Source organism: Protobothrops mucrosquamatus, unplaced genomic scaffold, assembly GCF_001527695.2.
Source record: "Protobothrops mucrosquamatus isolate PMUCROS unplaced genomic scaffold, P.Mucros_1.0 scaffold_19, whole genome shotgun sequence".
Lineage (NCBI taxonomy): Eukaryota > Metazoa > Chordata > Lepidosauria > Squamata > Viperidae > Protobothrops > Protobothrops mucrosquamatus.
Window position 1 is genome coordinate 8,335 of NW_015386095.1, and position 10,350 is coordinate 18,684.

The following is a 10,350-nucleotide window of genomic DNA, read 5'->3' on the forward strand; positions in this document are numbered from 1 at the left end:
TAAATCAGATTAGAGAAGACAGCCTCAAAGCGGCTATCTTGCTGTGTGTTTGTGGGCAGGACACTTTTGACATAGCAGAAAATCTGGTTGCCCCAGCACCTCTGGAGTCAGTGTCCTATGCTGATTTGAAGAAGATGCTGAGAGAATACTTCGAACCTAAACTTTCAGTGATTGCTTGGTGACACGTGTTCGAGAAGAGGGACCAGAGGCCTGGTGCGGAATTTATTGCTGCCTTAAGACAAGCCGCTAGACCATGTGAGATCAAGGACCTGGAAGAGAGGCTCCGGGATCGGTTAGTTTGTGGCTTGAGAAGTCGTGAGCTGCAGCAGAAGATCTTCGCCAAAGAAGTTGTCTCATTCCAAGATGCCTTGAGAGAGGTTGCAGCTGAAGAAGCAACGGGCGGCGCTGTGAAGGCCTTGCGGCTCGCCAGAAATCCTCCAGCCACAGTCGCCGTCCATCAAGAAGATTTAGAACAAGTTTCTGAAGAGGAGGTGGATAGGCTGCACCAGACAGAGGAGAAGAAGTTTCAGGAGCGCAGAGACAAGGCCCCAGCATCCCCTCGGTGTTTCAGGTATGGAGGGTGCCACAAGCACTCTGACTGTAGATTTCGCTCTGCCATTTGCCAGGCATGTGGCAGGCAAGGCCACATTGCCTCCATCTGTTTGGGTCGCCAGAAGGTCCGGTCTCAGGAAGAATTGCTTCAGAAAGGTATCAGGGTCCCCAGCCAACACAGGATGGGTTTCTGCATGTTGCGCAGGAGCATTTTCACGACAGGAATTCATAGGTCACTTAAGAAAAACTTCACATTGATGTGAAGTTGAAAGGGTTTCCCTTGTCGATGGAATTGGACACAGGGTCCGCTCTATCGATCATTTCTTTTGACACCTTTAAAAGGATTTGCAGCAGAAGTGGCCTACAAGTCAAACTCAGGTCATCAAATTTAATTCTCACTGACTTCCAGAATTCCAGAGTCAGTGTAAAGGGGGAGGCCACGCTCAAGGTGCAGCGTAGGACTTTTGAAGGCCTGCTAGATGTGGTGGTAATTGGGGGTGATCACACAAGTCTCATTGGACTCGATTGGTTTAAGGCCCTTGGGATTCAAGTGACTGGACTGCACAGTCTGCAAATGTCAGGCCTCACAGAAGTCTGTAAGGAGTTTGCTGATATGTTTAGTTCAGAGCTTGGATTATACAAGGGGCCTCCCATCGCCTTACGCTTAGACCCAGCTATCACACCCATCTGGATCAAACCTAGAAGAGTGCCTTTTGCCCTCAAAGGCAAAATTGATGCAGAGCTGGACAAGCTGCTCCAGCAGGGCATCTTAGAACCTGTGGACTCTAGTCCATTGGAAACCCCCATAGTAACGCCACTGAAGGCCAATGGAGAAGTCCGAATCTGTGCAGACTATAAATGTACACATAACAAAGCACTGCAACAGCATGCATATCCAGTGCCTGTGGTTAGCCACATTCTGGCCTCCCTCAAGGGGGGGGGCGCCTCTTTGCAAAGCTTGATTTGGCACAGGCCTACCAACAGTTACCTGTTGATGAGGCAACAGCTGAGGCTCAAACAATTGTGACGCACCGGGGAGCCTTTAAACTGAAAAGACTGCAGTTTGGGGTTAACGTGGCCCCTGGCATCTTCCAAAGTGTAATGGAGTGAACACTCCATGGTATTCCTGGGGTCTGCCCCTACTTCGATGACGTCCTCATTGCTGGGGAGTCATCTGTAAATTTAGCTGAAAGGCTGAGAGCCGTCTTGCTGCGTTTCTGCCAAGCAGGGCTGAAGCTGAAGCAAGATAAATGTAAGATTGGAGTCACCTCCACTGAATTTCTGGGGTTCTGTATTGATGCTGAAGGCATCCATCCTGCTGAATCCAAGCTTCAAGCAATTCAGCAGGCCCCAAGTCCCAAGTCCAAAAGCGAACTTCAGGCTTTTCTGGGACTCTTAAACTTTTATCATGCATTCCTTCCCCACAAGGCTGCAGTGGCTGAGCCGTTACACCGGCTCTTGGACAAACAGGCTCCTTGGCAGTGGACTAAGGTCCATGAAAGGAGCTTTACAGAGGTCAAGGCCTTGCTCTCTTCAAATGCGGTTTTAGCGCATTTCAATGAGCAATTGCTGGTGTGCATCGCATGTGATGTGTCCCCTTATGGGTTTGGGGCTATGCTTAGTCATCTGAAGGCTGATGGGACACAAGTCCCTGTGGCCTACTATTCAAGGATTCTGTCATCTGTAGAGTGTAATTATGTATAGATTGACAGAGAAGCCTTGGCCATAGTGGCTGGCATAAAGAAATTTCATAATTTCTTATATGGCCGCCATTTTACAGTCTACACAGACCATAAGCCTCTGCTGGGTTTGTTTACCACAAATAAACAAACCCCACACATAATCTCTCCTAGAATGCTGAGATGGTCAATTTTCCTGTCAGCATACAACTACACTTTGGTGCACAAACCTGGCAAAAAAATGGGCCATGCAGATGGCCTCAGCAGATTACCTCTACAGCAGATAGAGGCAGATCCTGCTCCTGCTCTTCACATTCTCTCCATTCAGGAATTGCCTGAATCTCCTCTCAATGCTAGGGACATGGCTGCAGAAACTGCCATTGATCACACGCTCACACATGTGCTGACATGGGTTTTGTCAGGATGGCCTGACACGTGTCCAGGTACTGAGTTTCAAATCTTCTGGCAAAGGAAGCACGAGCTTTCCACTTTCAAAGGGTGCCTTTTATGGGGTAGCAGGGTAGTCATCCCAGCCTCATTGAGGACTAAAGTCTTGCTCTCTCTGCATGAGGGACATCCAGGCATAATCCAGATGAAAGCGCTTGCGCGTAGCCATCTCTGGTGGCCTGGGCTCAATAAAGAGATTGAGACCCAGGTTCATAAATGCCAAGTGTGCCAACAGTCCAGGCCTGAAATGCCTCAGGCCCCTGTACATACTGTAGGTGGGAGGAGACACTTTCTCCTTGGTCGAGGGTGCATATCGATTACACTGGGCCCTTTCAGGGGCAATTCTTCCTTCTCCTCATTGACAGCCATTCCAAGTGGCTAGAAGTTGTGCCTGTCTCCTCCACTACTACTGCTAGGACCATCCAGGTGTTGAGAGGAATCTTCACTTCTCATGGACTTCCTGATGTCCTGGTCTCAGATAATGGCCCCCAATTTACTTCTTTTGAGTTTCAGGCTTTTCTACAGGCCAACTTGATCCAGCACACTACTTCAGCACCGTTTCATCCATCTTCCAACGGCCAGGCTGAGAGGATGGTGCGCACTACCAAAGATGCTCTTAAAAGAATCACTTATGGCAGCTGGCACCACAGGTTAACTGATTTCCTTCTTTCACAATGCACCACACCTTGCACAGCCACGGGGAAGAGCCCAGCAGAACTCCGCTGGGGTCGCTGCCTCATCACTAAACTGGACAGGTTGCACCCAGACTGGGTGGCTTCACAAGTGTCACAGCTGCGGGCACCTAGGAGACTACAGGTGGGCGATCTGGTCTGGACAAGGAACTATGGACCTGGACATCTCTGGGTCACAGCAGTGGTATGCAAGGTCTCTGGGCCGCTGTCATACGAAGTGGCGTTGGATGATGGTCGTGTGATCCGATGTCACATTGACCAACTGTGCTGGAGGCTTCCCAGCAACACTTCTGCTCCTGGCTCTCCTCTGGGGGGGGAGGAGGACCACAAATACGATCGTGGACCATAGTCTCTCCGGCCAAGTGCTTCAGCTATTGCTCCAGAAGGGGGGTTTGCCCAGCCAAGTGGATATTCACAGGCTTCAGCTATTGCTCCAAAAGGGGGGTTTGCCATGGAGGCGGCTCCTGACTCTGGCACCTGCGGCACAGACACTGGGGCAATGGGGCATTGGGGTAAATCTGCTACTCAGGCCACTCCAACTGCTGGTCTTGGGCTCGAGGGACAGTGCTCCCAAGAGGGGTCCATTGTGGACTTGGGGAATTCCACCCCACCAAGGAACTCTGGCTTGGATTTAGCAGATCCAGCCAGTCAGCAGCTGGGTGGGTCACCTGGGTCCTTGGGGCAACAAAGTCCTGGTCTGCCTAGCCTGGCAGGCGAGCTGGCAGGCCAGGCACACACACCGGCCATAAGAAGGTCACAGTGGGCCAAGGGTCCACCCAAACATCTTAAGGACTATGTGAGGTTTCTGTCAAGCCTGAGGGAATCTTGCTAGTTCTTTAAAATGCAAAACAAACACTCAAATGAAGGGGTGTTATATTTCAGTGTATTAAACATTTTGCTGTATTCTTGTACATATAAAATGCAAGATTGGGTCTGCCTGTGTGCAGGCATAATGTGTTTAACAATAATAAATGCCAATAGAACACATGTATATGTTTGCTGCTATAACAGTAAGGGTTACTTATTGTTTTATCCGGGGGGAGGAGTGTTATGTCCTGGGCCTGCTGAATTGCTCAGCAGGCTCAGGAAGGCTATAGAGAGTCCTGGGCAGACCAAGTTACAGGTTTCTTTTAACCATTACCATTTTTTAACCTAAAGCAACCTAAGTAGTCATCTTTTCCAGAAGGCAGACCAGAAAAACTTAATGACATTGCCCTGTCCTATTAATTGGTATGGTAATGCCACCTGCCCTCTTGGTCATCATTCCCCTGACATTTCTACAGGCAACACCCTGGCCCTCTCCAAACAAACCCTGAAAAATTGACTCTATCCTTCTCCAGGTCCTCAGAGGGATGAGGGACACTTTGTGTGATGTGGCTGATGTGTTTGTTTTCCTATGACTATTGTTGTACTTCTGATGATGTGTTTTATGTTTTTACTACAGTATAATTTTTGTTGATGTATTTTGTAAGCTGCCCTGAGTTGCAATGAATTGGGACATCTTATACATTTCTTAAATAAAAAAAGAAGAAGAACTGGATGAAGTTAACAATAGTTCTGCCAAATGGTAAGAAGAGTTGTGAAAGTGTTGGGTTTTTTTCTACCATTCGTCAAGAACATGCCACAGAAAGAAAAACAATTGGTCCCCCCTTTTCTAGCATGGGAGGGAGAAGAAGAGAAACAAGGAAATTCACCAGTTGAGGACTGTGTTTTAGCTACAGACTGGATAGAAGTTCTTGCCATAGTGCGGCCATTGTGAAGAAAGAATTTGAAATCCAGAAAGGAGTTTGTTCAGGCAAACCCATTTCTAGGTCATTTATGCAAGGGGCACTAACAGCTGAAGACTGACTATGGAAAAGTCCTAAATGTAATTTGCTTGCATGAATGGACTCATGGTTTCATGCAGAACTTAATCTATTTTAACTTTTTACTTTAAATGTTTGTATTCGATTTTTCTAATTTTGATTTTTTTTTGTACCTTTAAAGTTTATTATTATATTGTAAGCCACCCAGAATCACTGTTTTAGTGAGATGGGTGGCATAGAAATTTAATTAATAAATAGATATCCAGGGATAATATTCAGCCAGCACTTTTCTTAGAGAAACAGGACTTAAAGCACAAGGCTACTGAAGAGGAATATGATGAAATTTACAGTCCAATTCACCTGGAAAGCAGCAGGCTTGAGTTAAATGATGTGGTAGCATACTGATGAGCTGATATGAGTAACACCTCATAAAGCCTAATCTGAAACCTAACAGTAATTTGTCTCTGTGTGGATGAGCAGATGTGTTGTAGAGATAATACCCCCTGCCTAAAAGGTATCATTGGAATTTTTATAATTTACAAAGGAAATGGACACAAATACCTTGTTCTTCTATTCTATGAAGAGAAAAAAATCATGTCTAAAGCAACATCAGCCAACTATACTGAGAAAATTAAATGATTTAATAATCACTAGTGGTGATGGAACAAAATATTCTTGAAAAGTTCAAGAAATGTTATTCTGCAATAAAACTGGAATACACTTTGAATGATGAAGCCAGGTTGTTGTTCCCCAACTGCCTGGAAGTTGATTTTTACATTCACAGATGAGCTAATGCATTTGTGGAGAGACTCCTAAGAGGGAGACTTCACTTGCATTTATCTTGGTTAATAACAGTAAATCTTTCCCAAGTTTCCAGAAATAGATGGCCTTTTTCTTCTCATGGATCTGCATTGTAATTCAAGCATTTGCCTGCCCTAATGTAGAATCTTTCTGTTGCCTGAGATATTTCTCTCCAGAAAATAATCACTATAAGGACAAGACCAATCTGACATCAGTGGGAATGGAGGACCCTGAAATCCATGTGGGTTTTGCTTACAGACAAAACTGTTATATCTCTTGACAAATTGGTCCTGGAGGCATCATAGATGCAGGCAGGAACATTGTGGCCTAGACAGGAATTTCCAAAATTAAACCTAGTAAGCACTCCATTTGCAATTAATGCATGCTCTAATAAAAAACTTACATATCCACAAACATGCACCCTAGAGAGGAGGAGGAGGAGGAGGAGGAGGAGGAGGAGGAGGAGGAGTTCAACTCAGCAAACTTCATACTGTCTAAATATGGAAGAAAAATGTGACTGCCAAATTCTGGGCAGTGCAAATGAGAAAGAAATAGGCAATTTTATACTTTGGAAGCTTCTGGTTTTCTGTTATGGAAAATCACAATGACAGAGATAGTGTTTCCAGCACATTAGGAAACCTGGCAATAGGACAAAAAGATACAGAGCCAATAATGTTCATTAAAATATATGAATCAGTGCCTTGAAAAAGAGATAAATGTTATCCCATGTAGAAAGGAATCTTCTATTCTGGTTCTTTTCAATACATTTAGATTGAAAATATACAATGCAGTCCTACCCATCATTGTATGTTAGATATATAGATGAAGTTACTGCCCTTTTGAGATAAGCAGGACTTGGAGATACAGTTCTTTTCCCATTATTTCTTAAAATCTCAATTCCATGTTTTCCTGATTCAGAGCCTTGTTAAATTCATGCATGGAACTTATTCATTCTTCCAAAGGAAGGATTACCCGTTTCTTCAGTTTTGTGTACAGCACCTTTTTGTCCATTGAAGTAAATCAAAGAAGTTCAGGGTGGAGTTTAATCAGAGTAAAAAAAAATAAATCAGTGAGGTTAATGTAAAATTAATCAATATGCCATTGTTACATGAAACTAACATTGCTGCTATTAGTGTTACCGCTAATATCATTTAATGGCTTCCAGTCATTCTGAATGTAATATACATCTAAATATGAATGCTTACAAAAAAGAATTAAAGATCAGAAAACAATATAGCATTTTCAAGAATCACTTAGGGCAAAATTAGAAGGAATGATAAATAATAAGCAGTGGCTAACAAACAAAGACCTCACCAGCCATGTCTCAAGCTTATTCCATTCCACAATTATCTTTTCAAAGATGCACAACCTTTGTGCTTGAGGTCCAGATTATCTCTCTTCTCCCCACACACCAGTGATCAAAGACAAAGATTCCTGAAAAAATCCTGGAAATATTTTCCATTTAAGTGTAAATATTGGAGTGACCCATTCAGAGAAGGTAAAAATGTGCAGTCTGATGTCACATTTCTGATAAGATTTAATGACCAGTTCATGGCTTCCAATGGAGGAATGGTTAACCAAAGACATCTCCATGAAAGTGGAGGCAATCACCACAGCAAAGAATGAAGAACTAGTAAGCAGACTGGCTGTTCAGAACTTCTCCAGAACCATTTCTCTTCTCCCCCTTTTTTAATTTTTCCTTTTCTTTTTTAATGCTTTCTTTAAGTTTAGTTTGTGTTGGGTCTTACTAGTATAATAAACATTCTTAATAAAATATTTTTTTTCTTCCATTCAAGCATGTCCACTTCTTGGAGACTGTAGTTTTCTTGGCAAGACTTTTCTGAAGTCGTTTGCCATGGCCTCCTTCCTAGGGCTGAGAGAGAGTGACTGGCCCTGAGACAACTAAATTGGTAGCTAGGACTGGGTTTCCTAGTCATCCAGCCAATCACTTTTTTATAATTAATGCTCCAAGCACAGAGCTATGTCATGGCTGTGCCATCATAAACTAGCCATGTTCAAATCCCATTCAAAGATTTCCATTCCCAGTTTCAAAATGAGATTGGATAGAGACTGTTTGGCTGTCAATTCATGCAGAAGCAAGAACCTACATCTGATCACTTCATCCAACACCTCAGTAGAGCAGTAGAGTTTTCAAAACTCTGTTGGCAGAGAGAGCCACCACTGGAATTTGTTCAAATACCAGTGATGGATGATGGAAAGATGGAAAAATCAGTCATATTAGTACAGCAAATTAATCCTTCCATCAAATTCTCTAAGGATAAAAATAAATCAATGTGTAATCATTGCTATGTGCAATTTTCCACAATGTGAGTTTCTACTTAGCTTCGTTTCATTTGGCATATTATTTTCTATGCAAAGGATGCAGAAAACCGATGCAAGAAAGATTTCAGCCAATTCTCTGTATTATGAGTGGATTCCTGCTGCTGTGAATTTCATTTTGGTGAATCACACAGTTTCATCAGACAGTAGCCAACTGCTGAAGTAGAGCTATGAAACGTTCACACGTGAGGCTCTCTGTGTCACCCATAGGTAATAGCAGAGCTTCCAGAAGTCACCTCTAAATGTGATAGAAAGAAAATTATTAAATACAAAGGAACTATTTACTATATTTATAAACACTAATGATACAGGTACACTTTGACTGGTTGTTTAGCAACTCTTCAAAGTTATGATGGCCTTCTCATGGTCATGTGATCACATTTTGAGCATTCAGGGACTCAAAAATGGCCATTTACAGTGTCCTGCAGTTACATGATGCAATTTATGATTTTTCCCCAGAAACCAGTTTCTTTTCTACTTATACCCCTTGCAAACAATGGATTCACTTAACAGACATGTTATTTAATTAATGACCATGGTGATTCAGTTAACAACCACCACAAAAAAGATTATAAAATCAGAACAGTCACATGGGTGACCCACTTAATGACCAACACTACTTACAACTGTAATTTTGGGCTCAGTTACAGTAATAAATTCAGGACTACCTGAATTTTTATCTTATTTTAATGGTACTAAAATAGTGCTCAGCTCAAAAAAGATTACATACCTTTCAGCTATACTAGTGTTCTTCAAATCTGGCAAATTTGAAATTCAAATGTGGTCTTCAACTCCCAGAATTCCCCAGTCATATGATGTGAAGTCCACATCTCTTAAAGCTACTAAAGTTGAGAAACACCGCTGAAATATGTTTACAGTAGATCTGTCATTAGAATGATGTAATATCCCTATATAACCATTCATTGGATGGGGTTAGTCACCTGACTGTTCCAAGAAAACTTACTTTTACTTTCAGTTATCTTCATTTGCATTTCATTTAATATCTATACAAAGGTTAGCCTGAAGGGTCATATTATGCCATTATTCTATGATTCCTGAGTAACTTCAGTTATCCATGAGAGTAAAGCCTGGTAGAAGAAAGGAAGGCCTTATTTTTGTTTGTTTGTTTGTTTGTTTGTTTGTTTGTTTGTAAAATATTAAAATATTAAAAGATAGAACTGTATAAAACCTAATAATACAAATACAATACTATAAAAAAAATCAACCTAGCTGAAAGGATTGGGACAGAGAGTGTATGATGAGAAGGCCAGGGTGTCTAGCTGGCAACCAACCCCAGTGTGAAACCTCTCCATTGGAGCTCCAAGCCAATGGCAAAGCCAAGTCTCTAATCCAGGGGTCTTCAAACTTGGCCCTTTTATGACTTGTGGACTTCAACTCCCAGAATTCCTCAGCCAGGCACACTGAGTTGAAGCCCACAAATCATAAAAGGGCCAAGTTTGAAGACCCCTGCTCTAACCTTTTAAAGAAGATAAGGAGGGTTGGAGCGGACTTCATTCTGGAGGTGGTGGTGGGGTGGGACGAGGGGTAAGATGTTAATGTATCTTCAGCAGCAAAGACTACCAATACAGTTTTACAACAATGAATATCGTTCAGTGTGTGCAACCTGCTCTAACATATACTGGTGAAACATGGACACTAACCTCACAATTGAGTGGCATAAGGAGCCATGGAAAGATACATGCTCAGCATTACAATAAAAGATAGAAAGACCCGCACATGGATTAGAGAACAAACACAAGTATATGATATCATCAAGAGAGTAAAATAATAGAAATGGAAATGGGCTGGTAAGATAAGATGAGATGAGATGAGATGAGATGAGGCAAGGCGAGGCGAGACGAGGCGAGGCGAGACGAGACGAGACGAGACGAGATGAGGCGAGGCAAGGCAAGGCAAGTCAAGATAAGGTAATAATACTAATAATACTAATAATACTAATAATACTAATAATACTAATACTAATACTAATACTAATACTAATACTAATACTAATACTAATACTAATACTAATAC